Consider the following 16791-nt stretch of genomic DNA (forward strand, 5'->3'; position numbering starts at 1 on the left):
GGGGGATCGAGAGCTGCTTCTGACCTTGCAAATCTGGGGTCTGCTCCTTTCTGAGCTCTTCTGTCTCTGCTCTGAAGCTCTGCAAAGAGGTCTAAGATCAGAGAGTTGCTCTCTTCCAGGTTAGACTCCTGTTCACAGAGGTCCTGCTTTCTACAAGGGAGCTGGGACACAGACCTGAGAAACAAACTCATTTTAGAGGCAAAACCCTGACTCTTAAAATACATTATCAGATTTAAGACAGCCTGACAGTGCAGAAGGGGCCAGGAACCTCTGTCTGACCCACGGGATCTGGAGACACTAGAAACCCCAAAATACATTTGACACATGGTACGATTCCATCCATATTCGTTTTCCCTTATATCTTTGGGTTTTCAGGACAGGTCACTTGCTAGGAGCCTATGAAGACTGCAGTGTTGGTTTTAGGCAAGTGTAATGTCTAAACAAAGCCTGAGAATTTCTGGTCAAGATGGTGGAGTAGGTAAACACTGTGCTTGCCTCTTCTCACGACCACATCGATTACAATTAAACTACAGAATAACCATCACTGAGAATCGCCTGAAGTCTAGCTGAACAGAAGTCCTACAACTAAGGACATAGAGAAAAAGCCACCTTGAGACTTGTAGGAAGGACAGATGCAGAACGAGCTGGTCCCACACCCACACATGGCAGTTAAAACTTGAGAGGAATATCTTGGCTGCAGAAGTCCCCCCAGAGGAGTGAGGGGTCCCAACCCCACATCCAGGGTTCCAGTGCAGCATCTGTGGAAGGGAAGTCCCCACAACCTCCGGCTGTGAAAACCAGAGCAGATTGTGGCTCAGTGAGACAAGGGCAGCTGCAGTCCCCAGTGCTCCTCTTAAAGGGCCTGCACACATACTTACTCACTGATGAACTCACTCACTCTGAGCTCCAGTGCTGAGGCAGCAACTAGAAAGGTGAGGAACTGAATTGTTTGGGTTCAGGGCAAGGCATGGAGGGATAGCTTCCTCTCAAACAGATGTGCTGGCAGAGTCCATTATTGCTCTATTGCGTCCTTCCCCTTTCCTGCTTGCAGGGCAGACAACCATCATATCTGAGTCTCCATCAACATGGCTAACACTGTTCATTCTGCCCTAGTAATTCCGAGACCCCCCCACCCAACCCAACTTGCGTATCCACTCGATTGGCTTCCAGTGGCTTTTCCATACAAATGGCCCATCTTGGCACATGCTGCAGAGTGTCCTGAAATCTCTCAGAGGTTCACAAAACCCAAACAAGCAGCATTTGGCCTCAGCATACTCCACACTTCTTGCTGATCAGTCCCAGCCCAGCACTAGCAGCAGTCAGTCTTGGTTCATGGCTTAGTCTCTCTCAGTCAACTCCAAACCCAGCATGGGTGGCTACCATCTGTGGATTGCTTTGCGGTTCATGCCAGGTGGCCCCAGGAAGGGCACAGGCTGCAGCTGAACTTGGCCTGCAGTGAGGGCCCTCACAGGGGGCTCCATGGCCAGCACTCCCGGCTGCACTTGCTTCAGACCAAGCTGGAATCCACCAGCCTCTGCAGGCAACACACCCAAAGGGCAGAGTGGGCAGGCAGCAGAGCCCTGCTAAAGAGAAGCCTGCTCTGTAGGGTCAGCCCCTGCACCACAACTCCACTGTAGTCACAGCCAGTCCTCACAACTAATCAGCCTACGGGTCAATCCCTCCCACTGATGAGAAAACAGAAAACAAGGCTCAACTACAACAGGAGAGCACACATAACCCACACAAGGAACATACCTGGAGCACCCAGCTCAGGTGATCAGGGAAACTGTACCACTGGGCCCCATAGGATACCTACTACATAGAGCCACACTAGTCAGACTGGGAGACATAGCAGGCCTACCTAATACAGAAACAAACACAGGGAGGCAGCCAAAATGGGAAAACAAAGAAACATGCCCCAAATGAAAGAACAGAACAAAGGTCCAGGAAAAGAACTAAACAAAATGGAGACAAGCAATCTACCAGACAGAGTTCCAAACACTGGTTATAAGGGTGCTCAATGAACTTAGGAGAAGAGTAGGTGAACTCAGTGCGAACTTTAACAAAGAGATAGGAAACATAAAAATGGAGAGAAAAAACATAAAAAAGAGCCATTCAGAAATTAAAAATACAATAAGGACTACATTACAAGGGAACAACAAATTACATAAAGCAGAGAATCAAATTAGCGATTCAGAAAATAAAGTAGCAGAAAACACTCAATCAAAACAGCAAAAAGAAAAAAGAATCCAAAAAAATGAGAATAGTTTAAGGGGCCTCTGGGACAACATCAAGCATACCAACATTCGCATCATAGGGGTAGTAGAAGGAAAGGAGAGACAGCAAGGAATTGAAAACCTTTTTGAAGAAATAATGATTGAAAACTTCCCTAGCTGGCAAAGGAAATAAATATATACAAGTTCAGGAAGTGTAGAGTCCCAAGCAAGATGAACCCAAAGAGGCCCACACCAAGACACGTCATAATTAAAATGCCAAAGGTTAAAGACAAAGAATCTTAAAAGAAGCAAGAGAAAAGCAATTAGTTACCTACAAGACAGCTCTCAGAAGACTGTCAGCTGATTTCTCAACAGAAATTTTACAGGCAAGAAAGGAATGGCAGGAAATTTTCAGTGATGAAAAGCAAGGACCTACAACCAAGATTACTCTACCCAGCAAAGCTATCATTTAGAATCGAAAAAGAGATAAAGAGCCTCCCAGACAAGAAAGAGCTAAAAGAGTTCATCAACACCAAACCAGTATTTCAAGAAATGTTAGATGGACTTAAGGAGAAGGAAAAAAAGATCAAAATTATGAATAATAAAATGGCAGTAACTACATACCTATCAACAATTACTTTAAATGTAAGTGGATTAAATGCTCCAATCAAAAGATACGGTGGCTGAATTGGTAAGAAAACAAGACACTTACATATGCTGCCTACAAGAGACTCACTTCATATCAAAAAGACACACACAGACTGAAAATAAAGGGATGAAAAAATACAGTTCATGAAAATGGAGATAAAAAAAAAAGCTGGGTAACAATACTTTTATCAGACAAACTAGATTTTAAAACAAAGGCTATAACAAGAAACAAAAAAGGGCACAGTAATCCCTTTTCTGGGTATCTAAAGAAACCCAAAACACTACCTCAAAGGGACGTGTGCATCCATACATTCATTGCAGCATTATTTACAGTGGCCAAGATACAAAAGTATCCTGGGTGTCCATCAATGGATGAATGGATTAAAAAAAGGTGGAACATACATACAATGGAATATTACTCAGCCACAAAAAAGAATGAAATCTTGCCATCTGCAACAACATTGATGGACCTAGAGGGTACTGTGCTCTGTGGAGTAAGACAGACAAAGACAAATAACCATATGATTTCACTTATATTTGGAATCTAAAGAACAAAATAAACAAACAAAACAGAAACAGGCTTATAGATACAGAGAACATTTTGATGATTGCCAAAATGGAATGGGGGTTGGGAAGTGGGTGAAAAAGGGGAAGGGATTAAGTACAAATTGGTAGTTACAAAATAGTCATGGGGATGTAAGTACAGCATTAAGGAATATAATCAATTGTAATTACTATGTAGAGTGTCAGATGGGTACTAGATTTGTCAGGGTGATCACTTCCTAAGTTATATAAATGTATAATCTCTATGTTAGACACCTGAAATTAATATATAATACAGGAGCACCAAAAAACATGTATACAAGTGGACACTTTGGTCAACGTTGCTCAAGCAGTAGTTTGTATAATCAGAAGTGTCTGGATGCTGATGGTAACCACTTTGAGTACCTCTTGTAATTGCAGAAGTCACGTGAGTTGTATTCATCTTTTGTTATTGGTATATATTGGATATTATAATTTTAAGTTTTCCTTTCTTAAAATATGTATACATTTTTTTGGTACCCTTTGCATTGTATGTCAACTAATTGAAAAATAAGACAATTATTAAAAAAACAAATAAACAAAGACTGAGATTGTAAGTACCTTGTTTTATTGTGCTCCACAGGTGTTGTTTTTTATAAAATGAAGGCAAGAGCCTCCACCAGCGAACAGATTACCACTTGCTTTATTGCTGTGATCTGGAAGCAACCCACAGTATCTCCAAGGTATGTCTGTAAAGCACAGCATCCCTTCAATCAGGGCTCATGACTTGAGCACATCACTCCACCAACCTGAGCCTCGGTTTTTGTTAAAGTGTTTGTGAGGTTACTACATTCAGCCATCCAATGAAAGAACAGAGCATAGTGTCTTCTAAATATAATAGCAGTTGTCACTTATTCACTGCTTCCCTACCTGACAATTGCCTGAATATTTAACCAGTGATGCCTTAGATCTATGTTTCAAAACAACCACAAAACAGTCATTAATATCCTAATTTTCAGGTGAGAAAACTGACTCTTACCCAGGTTCCTTCTGTCGCCCCTGCCTACAGGTGACAGAACTGGGCTTTACAAATACCAAGTTGTTTTGGCTCGAGTTCGGGCTCTTACCGCAGACTCACCGCCAATATTAAAAACGCGCTTTCCCCTCCGCCCGGGCTTTGCTTCGGTCCGGCGGCAGGCGGGGCCGGGCACAAGGTCCCTGCACCCCGGCCCGCACGGAACACCTGCTCCAGACCGGGTTCAGCCCGCCCTGCGACCAGGGAGCTCAAGAGCCGGGGTAACCCCCACACCCCACCCGGCCTCCCCGAGGCCGAGGGCCCGCCCATGGGCATACACCTGGCGCTTGGGGGCGTGGGGTCCTTCCCTCTTCCAACCCTAGGCACAAGCGCACCCCTCTCAGCTGGTCCCCGCGCTCTCACCCCAAATGCGGGCCCTTTGCTTTCCAAGGAGACATAAAGGTTACCAAACAGCTTCCCAGGAGTCTAGAGTAGAATAAAGAGGTAGAGCTCCAGCTGCACTTGCGCAGAAAAAGCCCAGAATTCCCTTCCCAGAGTGCCAGGCGGTAAGCCAGAATGACTGAAGACTACAGTTCCCATAAACCTCCGCGTCCACTTCTGAAGTTACTTAAGGCCTTCCTGCATTTTGAGAGCCCGAGAATGTTTTTTAAAAAAAGTCTCCTGCCCAGGTTCTTTCAGAGCCAGAGGAGGTTAAGCTTTAAACTCGAACTCTTCTGGTAAATGCAAAGGTGGTCCTCTAGTGGCTCCCGACTGAAACAACAGCATTTTTCGCCCCGCAAGTAATTTGAAGAAAATTGGGGAAATTTGAATGAGGACTGGATGTTGACAATATTAAGGAAAATTACCGTTATTTAAGTGAAGTATGAAAAAATTCTGCTGGAGTGTTTTAGAAAAATTGACTTTGTAAAAACAGGCATAACGACTGAAATATTTAGGATTTAAATGTTATAGCTGTAAAATTGTAATTCTATAATATTTCAACCTGGGACCGCCACTCTGTTCCTTTACAACCAATGGACCCACCAATCCCTTAGCACCATCCTGGTGACCCGGGCGCCCAGCGTGGAGGCTGGTCAAACTATATTAAGTCAATCATAGTACACTTTGAGGACTGAAAAGGAGCCACAGGTTGTACCTGACAAGAGACTGAAAATAACCACATAAGATGGCATGAGCATTAAAAAATCCATAGCTAAGGTGGGCCATAGCAGGACGTCACATCTTTAGCCTGAAGCTTCCTTCATAAAGTCAATCTTCACTTTAAGTGAGCCTGTCTATTGTCTTTTTGCACCTAAGATGACATCCTTGGAATGTCAGTAATCCCTTTTTCCAGACCAGAGCAGGAAAGTACAGAATTCTTCATTATTATTCTTGTCCCTTGATTAGCATCTCTATATTAACTATCATCTCTATATTACATATATAATATATTATCACCTCTATATTATTAACTAAGCATCTCTATATTAACAGGAACTGTTAACTATCCTGTTCCCACCTTTGTGAAAGAAGTACGTGTCTCTCCAATCCACTTCTATCCAATCACAGAGATTTCCCCACTTTGCTTTGTTGAAAGCAAGTTGACACCTTGGGATGCTTAACCATGGAGATGGGAGGACAGCAGGTGGAGTTGGGCCCCTTGCTGACTCTTTAGTCTTGACTTCCTGTTGAACTCTGTGGTAACCTGGGAGTGGGGGGTGGGGGGGAGGTCACTATAGGAGGGAGCAGTGTTGGGCTCGACCCTCCTTTTTCCTGGACACCGAGGACTGCCCTGTGTGTGTGCAGGCGCGTGTGCCTTCTCTTGGCAGTTCAGTTTTCTTTCTTTTTTTTCTCTGAATAAGCTTTTTCTTTTGGTGGATCATCTGGAGAATTATTTTGGCAGACAACAGCTTTCTTCTACCCCCTTAATCTACCATTAATGGATTTTATGTAACCCTCCTCCTTTGATTCTATGTATAAAATAAGCTGCAAACCGCCATTTTATGGAGCATTTTCTCAGTCCGTTGAGATTTTGCTTCCCAGCAATTATCAGTTTGGCTCAAACTCTTATAAGCTTTCTCTTAGTCTGGATGTTTTTTTCGTTGACAACTTTAACATAGAGATCACAAATGGAGAGAAAGTGGTCACTGCATGTATATTTGATGGGGAAACTGACCTTAAAATGGTTCCCTGCCACATGGAACTGAGCTAAAATGGTGACTCAAGCGAAGAGAGAAGTCCCCAGCCTAAGCCCTAGCCGACTTGCACATAACCCCCTTGTCATGCAGGAAGGAGCCTCTGCTCGCTGCACCATTTGTCATGCAGGGTGGCTGCGGGATCTCAGCTCCCGCTCCCCACACAAGAACACAGGATGTGGTGAGGCCAAAAAGGAACACCCATGGAGCCATAGGTAGGGGAGTCATACCACTATAGTGTCACTGGAGGCTGGAGTCACACGACATGCGACCTGCTGTCCGCTTTTCTGCCAACCGACCGACTCTCCTCGACTCCCCTCACTAGCTGCAATCAGCCGTGCTAACTTCAATCTGCGCTTGCCAGCCACCATCTTCTTGCTAGCCCCTATTTTCTGCTAACGTAGCCACGGCAGTTATATTAGTGGCCAATGGCTCACTGGTTATAGCTGACGGCCATCTAGCCACAGCTGATGGCCATTCAGTCACAGTTGATGGCCATTTACTACCCGAGCCAGCACCTTTCCGCATGGAGAGGCTGAGAGCCTGGAAACTGCTCTCTGGGGCTCTGTCCCCACACCCCTCCAAGTCACACCTTGAGCCAATCACCAGATGAAACCTACCTTTTCCCCAACTCAAGGAAGTCCCCAACCCATAAAACCCTGCTTAAAACCTTGCTAGGGGCTCAGTCTTTTGGGAAACATCCTGCTAAGCCTACCGGCAATAAAGCCAACTCTCCTAACTCTCTGCTTGGGTTCTTTCCGGTCTTGGATTCTGCAACATATTCAACAAACATTTATTGAAAACTTGCTGTGTAATAAACACCATTCTAGATGGTGGGAAAGCGACATCAAATAAGATTAAAGTCCCTAAACCCCCATGGAGTTTTTCATCCAGGTTGTAGTGGATACTTATTAGGGTCCCTTCAAGGAAAGAGGTGTCAATTGTTAAAAAAGAAAAAATGGGACACTTGAAGGAAGTCTAATAAATGGGTCTTTTAAAACATGGGTAGGATTGGTGAAGCATCCTGTAACTAGGAATGTGATAATGGAGGCAATAAAATGAAATAAGCATTGCTAAGAGAGTCACTTAAAACAGTCAGTAGGCTATTAAGGAAGTGGGGCCTATCCCTCACTTCTCAGAGCTGCTATTAAGTTGCTATACTTATTTCTAAACTCACCTCAAAACACCCTGCAGTTATAGACATCCTGGGGCCATAAGCACCCTGGAACAACTGCTACATGGACGTATATGGACTTGACTTACTTCCTTGTAGCTTTTGTCTCCTGTGTTTTCATATTGGAACTAACCAATCCCTGTTACCCTAGCCAGCAATCCTTCATTTGCATGAAAGAGTTACACTTTGTGTCTTTTCCTTTATAAACCCTGTTTTTCTTTGTTTTCTCCAGAGCAGCAGTATGAGTTGCTAACTGAATTCGCATCTCTCAGATTGCAATCCTTTGCTCAAATAAATACTTTTTATTCTTTTTCACAGCCTACACCCTTGACAATGGTAAGGAGACATTATCACCTCTAGGTTTATAGTAAGGATAGGGAGTATTACCAGAACTTGTCAGAAAAGACCACCCTTAGAAGAATTTAGGAAGAGAAACATTGTAATGGCCATTACATGGCTTAGCACAGAGAGCCAAGCCTCCCTTTCTTCCTTCTAATGTTCCATCCTCTGTTAAGTATTTGTAAACCCCATTCAGTACTTATTCCTAGAATACAATTCATATGTGTCTCCTCCAGAGACCTGTTTGTCATCAGTTTTCCAGTCTTATTCTCATGGTTACTACTGGTACTACTGGTTAATTCATTAAACGATTGGACACAAATCAGTATAGATCTAAACTCATGTCTATTCACAAAGTAAACAAGTAAATATACCTTCTTAAACTCTGCCCACTGGGAAGATTTCTTTTTACCATACATTTCAGAACCAATCTAAGTGAGACTGTAATTGCAGTACTCATAACTTCTAATGATGCCACCATACATTGTAGACTCAGTTTGGAGTTTCAACCAGAATATGGGCAGGACTTGTGGTATAATCTTGTGATTAAGTTACAAGAAATTTTGTCGAAGGATAGGATATATAAAGGACTGGGAAAGAGGATGATTTGTTTTGATGATTGTATTAGTTTTCTACCGATAGACCTAGAATTTCACATATGTATCAAGAAGTATCTTACTAAGGTGTCTATCTATTTCATTTCAATGGATTTCATGATCAAAGAGCCACCACCACGGATCCCTTCATGACACTACAAAAGATGACTGCATATCAGAAACACCCAAAGAGTTAAAAAATATTTGTCAGGATCCCATTGGAGAAAAATATATTTCATTGGCATGAAATGAAGCATGGCTGCTCCTGAGTTCATGGTGTATATATTCATATTGATAAATTTGGCCCTATTCAAATAATCAGCAATTCATATAATCAACAAAGGACTGATATTCAGAATTGAATAGAACCCTCTAAACTAAACAGTAAGAAAACAAAAAAATCCAATTAAAAAATGGACAGAAGATTTCAACAGACACTTCATTAAAGAAGATATACAGATGGCAATAAGAACATGAAAAGATATTCAACATAACTAGCCATTAGGGAAACATGAATTCAAACCACAATAATATCCACGTTAAAAAAAAAAAGTTAGTCACTGACCATACAATATACTAGAATTACCCTAAACACAAGATCTAAAACCATAAAACTCTTAGAAGAAAGCATAGGGGTATATCTTCATGATATTGGATTTCACAATTATTTCATGCACATGACACAAAAAGCATAGGTAACAAAAGAAAAAGTAGGTAAATTGGACTTTATCAAAATCAAAAACTATTGTGCATCAAAAGTCACTATCCACAGAAGAGGCAACCCACAGAATGGAAGAAAATATTTATAAATTTTATTTCTGACAAGGGATTAATGTCCAGAATATATAAAGATCTCCTACAACTCAACAACAACACAACCAAATTTAAAAAATGAACAAAAGGCTTAAATAGACATTTCACCAAAGAAGATATACAAATGTACAATTATACATGCAAAGATGCCTAACACCACAAATCATTAAGGAAATACAAATAAAAAGCACAAGGAAATACTACTTCACATCCATTAGGATGACTATTATTAAAAACAAACAAACAAAACAGAAAAGTGGTGGTGAAGATGTGGAGAAATTGGAAAACTTGTGCACTGTTGGTGGGAATATGAAATTGTGAAGCCATATGAAACACAATATGGCAGTTTCTCAAAAATTAAATATTAAAAAGAAGAAAGAAATCTTACCACTGCACTTATACACGGAATCTAAAGAAAAGAACAAGTGGGGCCGGCCCAGTGGCTCAGGTGGTTGGAGCTCCATGCTCCTAACTCCGAAGGCTGCCGGTTTGATTCCCACATGGGCCAGTGGGCTCTCAACCACAAGGTTGCCGGTTCAACTCATCAAGCCCTGTAAGGGATGGTGGGCTGCGCCCCCTGCAACTAGCAACTGGCAACTGGACCTGGAGCTGAGCTGCGCCCTCCACAACTAAGACTGAAAGGACAACAACTTGACTTGGAAAAAAATCCTGGAAGGACACACTGTTCCCCAATAAAGTCCTGTTCCCCTTCCCCAATAAAATCTTTTTTTAAAAAAAAAAAAAGAAAAGAACAAGTGAATGAACTAATCAGAAACAGTTTTGGAGACAAAGAGGAAAAACTGAGGGTTGCTAGATGGGCTGTGGGGGGGAGTGATAAGGAGGAAGTGAGGGGATTAGAAAACAGTAGGTAACCACAAGATGGCCACGGGATTTTAAAAATTAATTTGGGGAACATAATCAATAATGTTGTAAAGATTTTGTAGGGTATCCGATGGACACGTGTCCCATTTGGGAGACCACCTCAGGAATGATGTAGATGCCTGATCACTGCACTGTACACCTGAAGCTGAACAATAATGAATGCCAACTATAATTCTATATATATATATACATATATATACATATATATATATATATATGTATGTATATACTTACAAGAAGCAGAGTACAGCATTAGGAATAGAGAAAGTGGAAATGTAATGGCTCGGTGCGATGTCAGAGGGATAGTGGGTGGGGGGAGGGAGGTCCACATAGTGTGACGGATATAAATGATAAATGTCTAAGTATTACTTTGTCGTATGCACCTGAAACTAATTTAAAAAAATTAAATATTAGAATATAATCCAGCCATTCTACTCCTAGGTATATACCCAAAATAATTGAAATCAGGGAGTTGAATAGATATTTGTACATCAATGTTAATAGCAGCATTATTCACGATAGACAAAAGGTGGAAACAACCCAAATGTTCATCAGTGGATGAATTGGTAAACAAAATATGATATATACATACAGTGGAATATTATTCAGCTCTTTAGAAAGCATGAGATTCTAATACATGCTACAACATTGATGTACATTGAAGACATATGCCAAGTGAAATAAGCCAGAAACAAAAGGACAAATATTGTACTTGTATGATCTTACTTATATGAGGCACCTAGAATATCAGTCAAATCATAGAGATGGAAAAGTACAATAGTGGTTGCTAGGGGCTTGTGTGGGAAGAGGAGGTGAATTATTGTTGAACAAATGTGGAGTTTCAGTTTGGGAAGATGAAAAAATACTGGAGATGGATGGTGGTGATGTTTGCACAACAATATGCATGTACTTAACACCAGTGAACTGTACATACACACAAAAAATGGTTAAAATGGTAAATTTTATGTTATGGATATTTTATCACATTTTAAAAAGCAACTATTAATGACATCCAAATATCCTGGAGTAGAGAATTAGGTTATGTGATAAATCCGAAATCTAAATCAAGTACTTCAAGTAATACCCTGTTCTGTGGCTTGCAGCCTCCTGATAGTGATGCTATAGATTAAAAATGCCTGAGGCACTCACCTGAGCTTATACTACTGTGGCAAGCACCCACAGATATTTCCCCAACTGGAGCCAATGTTATGGCTGGACTGGCCCTTATAGTTCTTATTATGATTTTAAGATGCACTTCACAGAAAACCATCAGGGAACTTTGAAGAGCAAGATTTATTATTCACATGTCCTGCAGGGTACACAGGATGCTCAGGACCACACAGCTAGGTCTTGGGTAGAGAGATAAAGAAGGAGGGAGGGCAGACTCTGGGCTTTGCCTTTATTGGGGACCACAGGTGGGTACCTAAAGTATTGCGGGTTCACATTTTGTTTGCTAATTTAAAGCACAAAAGTGGGAATTATGGTTCAGGAAAGCAAAAGTGGAGTCACTCAGGCAGTCAGTTATCTAGGGCCTTCTAAAAAGGGAACTTCATGGGTAGGGGCGACCTGGTTTCTTATGTAATTGTTTTGCTAGTAGCTGTCATGCAGGTGGCAATATGCTTATTTGAGATGGAAGTTTTTGAAATGGATGCTTCAGCAGTCTAAAGCTTAATGTCAGGCACTCACACGACATACATGATGTTTCCATGGTGCTTTATGACATCAGCATTTTTGTAAAACTACTATACAACGTAAAATTTGTTCAAACAAACAAGCAAATTCTGGAAAGAACAGTCTGACATGTACTGTCTTGAGTATAGATTTAAATTTCAAAAAGATATATCATTACACATATATTAAAATGGACAAAATAAAAAACAGTACTGATGGTACTTTAGTGGAGAAAATGGATCTCCTATATTGCTGGCGGGAATGTACAATGACACAGCTACTCTGGAAAGTTACTCTGGTAGTTTCTTAAAAAATTAAACATACACCATACAACTCAGTAACCCTGGGTATTTATCCTAGAGAAATAAAAATTTATGTTCACACACACACACACACACACACACACTCCCATAAAAATATTTACAGCAAAATTCTAGAAATCCATCCTTCAACGCGCAAATGGTTAAACAAACTAGCACATTCATACAATGGAATAATACTAGGCTATAAAAAATAAACTGTTGATACACATAATTTGGAAGTATCTTAAAAGCATATGCTGATTTTTAAAGAGCTGGTCTCAAAGAGTCACACACTATAAGATTTCTCAAATGACAAAATTATGAAGATGGAAAAGAGATCAGTGGTTTGCGAGAGGTTGGGGGAAGGGATGGCGAAGAGTGTGACTATAAAAGGAGTAGCAAGCAAGAGTTCTTTAGTGATGATTAACAACTCTGCATCTTGATTTTGGTGGTGGTCATATTATAGTTGTCATAAAAATGTCACAGTCTATACACAAAAACATTTTTCAAAAATGAATGCATGAAAAAACTAGTAAGGTCTGTGTGACAAGGAGGTCAAGAAAAGAAAAAACACAACCCCGTGCCTCAATTCAGCTTAGGCAAGCTACCTAACAATGGAAGATAAGCAGGTCAGAGCAAAAGTGCCGTGGGAAATTTTCGGCCACCCGAACATATCTTCCGTTAAAACCATGTACCCAGTTAAGCTTACCCCAAAACTAGATATCCTGTTGCTGCAGCAAAGATAAGCAGATCCTGTTGCCGCAGCAAAGATAAGCAGAACATCCCCTTACCCCTGGGAACATTCCCTTAAGGAAACCTACCCCTGAAAACATCCCCTTAAAAAATAATAATAACCAGCACCCCTTTTTTCTCCAAGGCACATAAATCAGAAAAAGGACAAGTAACAGAAAAGAATAAATAGGGATGGAAAACAGTGCTCAGGGCTCTCGCTCACTACTATGTCAGTGGAGGCTTGAGCCCAGATTCGAATCTGTAATAAAGGCCTTGTTAATTTGTCCAATTCGGCTCCGTGGTCATTTCTTGGGGACTCGCTCCGTAACATTTGGAGGCCCCAGCGAGATCGCCACCGGGACGCCCTGGAGCCCCCTCCTCAAGGTTGGAGGGAGCCCAGAGGCTCCCCTGTAACCACCTAAATTCCTGAATCAACGACCAGCGGAGACTCCCTCCGGACCAACTAGCTAGCGGCGCCGGGTAAGTCAGGCCTCTGTCATTCCTGTTTTGTTTTGTTTCTGGTTTGGTACGTACCCTGAGTGGTGGACGTTTGGAAGGCGGGACGCCGCGGAACTTCCAGTCCACGGCCTAGACGGTGACGACCGTCGAGGTCCTGGTTTGGGCAGATTGGGGCTCCAGCCACCCCAGTCTCCAATCTCAATCCTGTCAACTGTCGTGTTTGTGGACAGCTTTGGGATTCTGGATCTGTTTTTGTGTTCTGTGTTGTCTGAGTGTCTATTGTCTTGGCGCGCAAGCGAACATGGGTCAGGGAAATTCGCAAGCCGGGGGATTGAGTCCCCTCGACTGTGTTATTAAGAACTTTCAGGATTTCAGGAGGAGGGCAGACGGCTACGGGGTGCCCGTGGACGCCTTCTCTCTCCGGAAATTCTGTGAACTAGAGTGGCCCACTTTTGGGGTCGGGTGGCCTTCTACGGGGACCTTCGATCTAGATTTCTGTTACGAAATTCGGCGAATCACTTATGGGAAGACCGGCCACCCCGAACAAATTCCCTACATAGATATCTGGATTGATATTGTAACTGACAGTCCAGGTTACCTGAAGGCCTGTGATTGCCCTCCCCAGAAATCGGGAAAAAAAAAGCGAAAACGATTAGTTCTGTTGGCTAAGTCCCCGGGCCAGACAGAGAGACCCAGGACTGAACAGCCTCTTCCTGCCCCGCCGGTTCTCTCAGCCCCAGGGGAGGATCCCGTCCCCCATCGGCGGCCACCCCCGTGCAGCGGCGGCGCCTGTCCGGGGAGTTGTGGGGGAGCTAGGAGGGGGGGGATCCGTCCAGGTTCCTCCCGGCCCGCTCTACCCGTCTCTGGCTGGCCTCAGTGGGGAGCGGGAACCCCGGGGCGCAGGTCGAGGGAGCCAGATTTCGACTGGCCCGGCTGGGGAATCGAGTTCGCCTGGTTCTTCCACTGGGGAAGGGAGCCCTCTAAGCCCCCGTAATTCTTTAAGTTCCTCGCACACCCGTTTGGGGGCACTTTTTGGAGAGGCTCAGGCAGTTCCTATTTTACCCCTCCGGGAGGTGGGAAAAACTGGTCCGGGAGGGGTCCCGCTACGGACTTATGTTCCCTTCACCACTTCTGACTTATACAATTGGAAAAATCAGAATCCTTTTTTTCCCCAGAACCCCCAGGGTCTTATTGTTCTCCTTAAATCGGTATTTTTCGCCCGCCAGCCCGCGTGAGATGATTGTGGCTGCTGCTGAGCGCTCTGTTCGCCGAAGAGGAGGGGGAGGGAGTTGGGACCGAGGGGAAAAGGCGGGTTCTTGGTGCCCGCGGGAGCCTTCCGCTCACCCTGATCCTGTGGAGGCTGTCTTTCCCGCACCCGTTGTAACTGAAGCTGTAGTTCATTGGTTAGAGGAGGGGCTTTGAGCCATTGCCGCCAGGTTCTTTTCAGGGGTGTCCTTTTCAGGGGTGTCCGAGCTGCGGCTCGGAGACCCACCAGTCTATCTGGGGTGACCGGGGTAAGGCAGGGGCCGACTGAAAGCCCGTCGGCATACCTCGAGAGGCTATGTGAAGCTTACCGGACTTACACGCCTATGGACCCTGACGCCCCAGCCAATCGGGCGGCCCTTGCAGTCCAGTTAGTAGCCCAGTCAGCCCCAGATATTAGACGCAAACTACAGAAGTTAGAGGGCTTCGAAGGGAAGTCTCTGTCTGAGTTGCTGGCCGAGGCCCAGAAAGTTTTTGAAAATAGAGAAGACCCATCTCAGGTCTTAAACCAAAAAAATGGCTAAAGTCCTACTTGCAATACAAAAAGATAGAAAAAAGGGACAAGGGAGAGACAAGACGTCTGGCCAGGAACAAAGGAAAGAGCGGAAACAATTGGGGAAGAACCAGTGTACATACTGCAAAAAGATCGGCCATTGGAAGAGAGAGTGCCCTAAGAGACCCCAGAGTGGGAGGGACACAGCCGCCCCCATCCTAGTAAAAAAGACAGACTGGGAGGGTCAGGGCTCCCCTACCCCCCAGGAGCCCCGGGTAATGCTGAATGTGGGGGTAAAAGCCCATTGACTTTCTGGTAGATACTGGGACAACCCACTCTGTTTTGCTGAAACCTGAAGGACTCCTCTCGAAAGAAAGGGTGCTCATCGGAGGGGCCACTGGGAAGTCCAAATCATATCCGTGATCCCGAGCCTGGGTCTCCAATCTCGGGGAAAAGACGGATACCCACTCCTTTTTAATTATCTCCGAGTGCCCCGAGCCCTTACTCAGGGGGGCCTTCCCCAAAACCTGGGTTCGTTGGGGTATCGTGTCTCTGCCAAAAAGGCCCAGCTCTGCAGGACGAAGTTCACCTATCTGGGTTATCTTATCCAAGAGGGGAAGCGCACTTTATCCCGGAGCCGGATCCAGGCGATTCTCCAAATCCCCACGCCACGGACTAAGAGGCAAGTACGGGAATTCCTTGGGGCCGTGGGCTATTACAGACTCTGGATCCCCGGGTTTGCTGAGTTCGCCAAGCCTCTGTACGCAGCAACCGGGGGAAAGGAAACAGAACTCAAGTGGACAGAAAACAAAGAAAAAGCCTTCACCGCACTCAAGACAGCCCTGGTGAGTGCCCCCGTCCTAGCTCTCCCTGACCTGGAGAAGCCCTTCCAACTATTTGTGGCTGAGTCTAAGGGGATCGCAAAAGGAGTTTTGACCCAGACCTTGGGGCCCTGGAAACGCCCCGTGGCTTACTTATCTAAGTGACTGGATCCCGTAGCTGCTGGCTAGCCTGGGTGCCTCCGGGCCATCGCTGCCACTGCCTTCTTGGTAAAAAAAAGCCTCTGAAACTAACGTTTGAGCAGAACCTCCAGGTCACTGCCCCTCATGGTATTGAGGGCTTACTGCGGTCTCCACCAGAGAGGTGGCTGTCAAATGCCAGAGTGACCCAATACCAGGTCCTCCTGTTAGACCCACCTCACGGCAGGAGGAAAGGACATTAAAAACTCCCAGGAAATCCTGACCCTACTGGCCTCCATCTGGGGTCCTACTGCAGTAGCAGTCATCCATTGCCGGCAGCACCAAAAGGACAAATCAATAGTGTCACAGGAAAACAGGTTTGCCTACCGGACAGCCCGAGAAGTCGCCAAAAGACCAGTAGGGCCCCTACAAGTCCTGAGCCTCCATGAGGTCACCCTCCCTCCGGGCCCGTATTACACACCAGAAGAAAGGAAATTAGGATATAAACTGGG

At 44.1% G+C, this 16791-nt stretch overlaps 1 protein-coding gene across 6 annotated transcripts in view; it reads right to left on the minus strand.

The window, feature by feature from the left end:
• Positions 1 to 4940, minus strand: part of LOC308504979 (uncharacterized protein) — a 44006-nt gene extending 39066 nt beyond the window's left edge. For 2 of the 6 annotated variants that reach the window (XM_081066644.1, XM_081066647.1), the window contains exons 1-3: positions 4825 to 4929; positions 4008 to 4135; positions 25 to 174 (exon numbers count right to left, since the gene is read on the minus strand). The gene's annotated coding sequence lies outside the window, so the exon portion shown is untranslated. Of the gene's footprint in view, positions 1 to 24; positions 175 to 4007; positions 4136 to 4824 lie in introns of all 6 variants that reach the window. The other 4 variants (XM_081066648.1, XM_081066645.1, XM_081066649.1 and 1 more) reach the window with 4 other exon arrangements.
• Positions 4941 to 16791: the final 11851 nt, after the last annotated feature.

This window comes from Rhinolophus hipposideros, assembly GCF_964194185.1.
Source record: "Rhinolophus hipposideros genome assembly, chromosome: 11".
Taxonomy (NCBI): Eukaryota; Metazoa; Chordata; class Mammalia; order Chiroptera; family Rhinolophidae; genus Rhinolophus; species Rhinolophus hipposideros.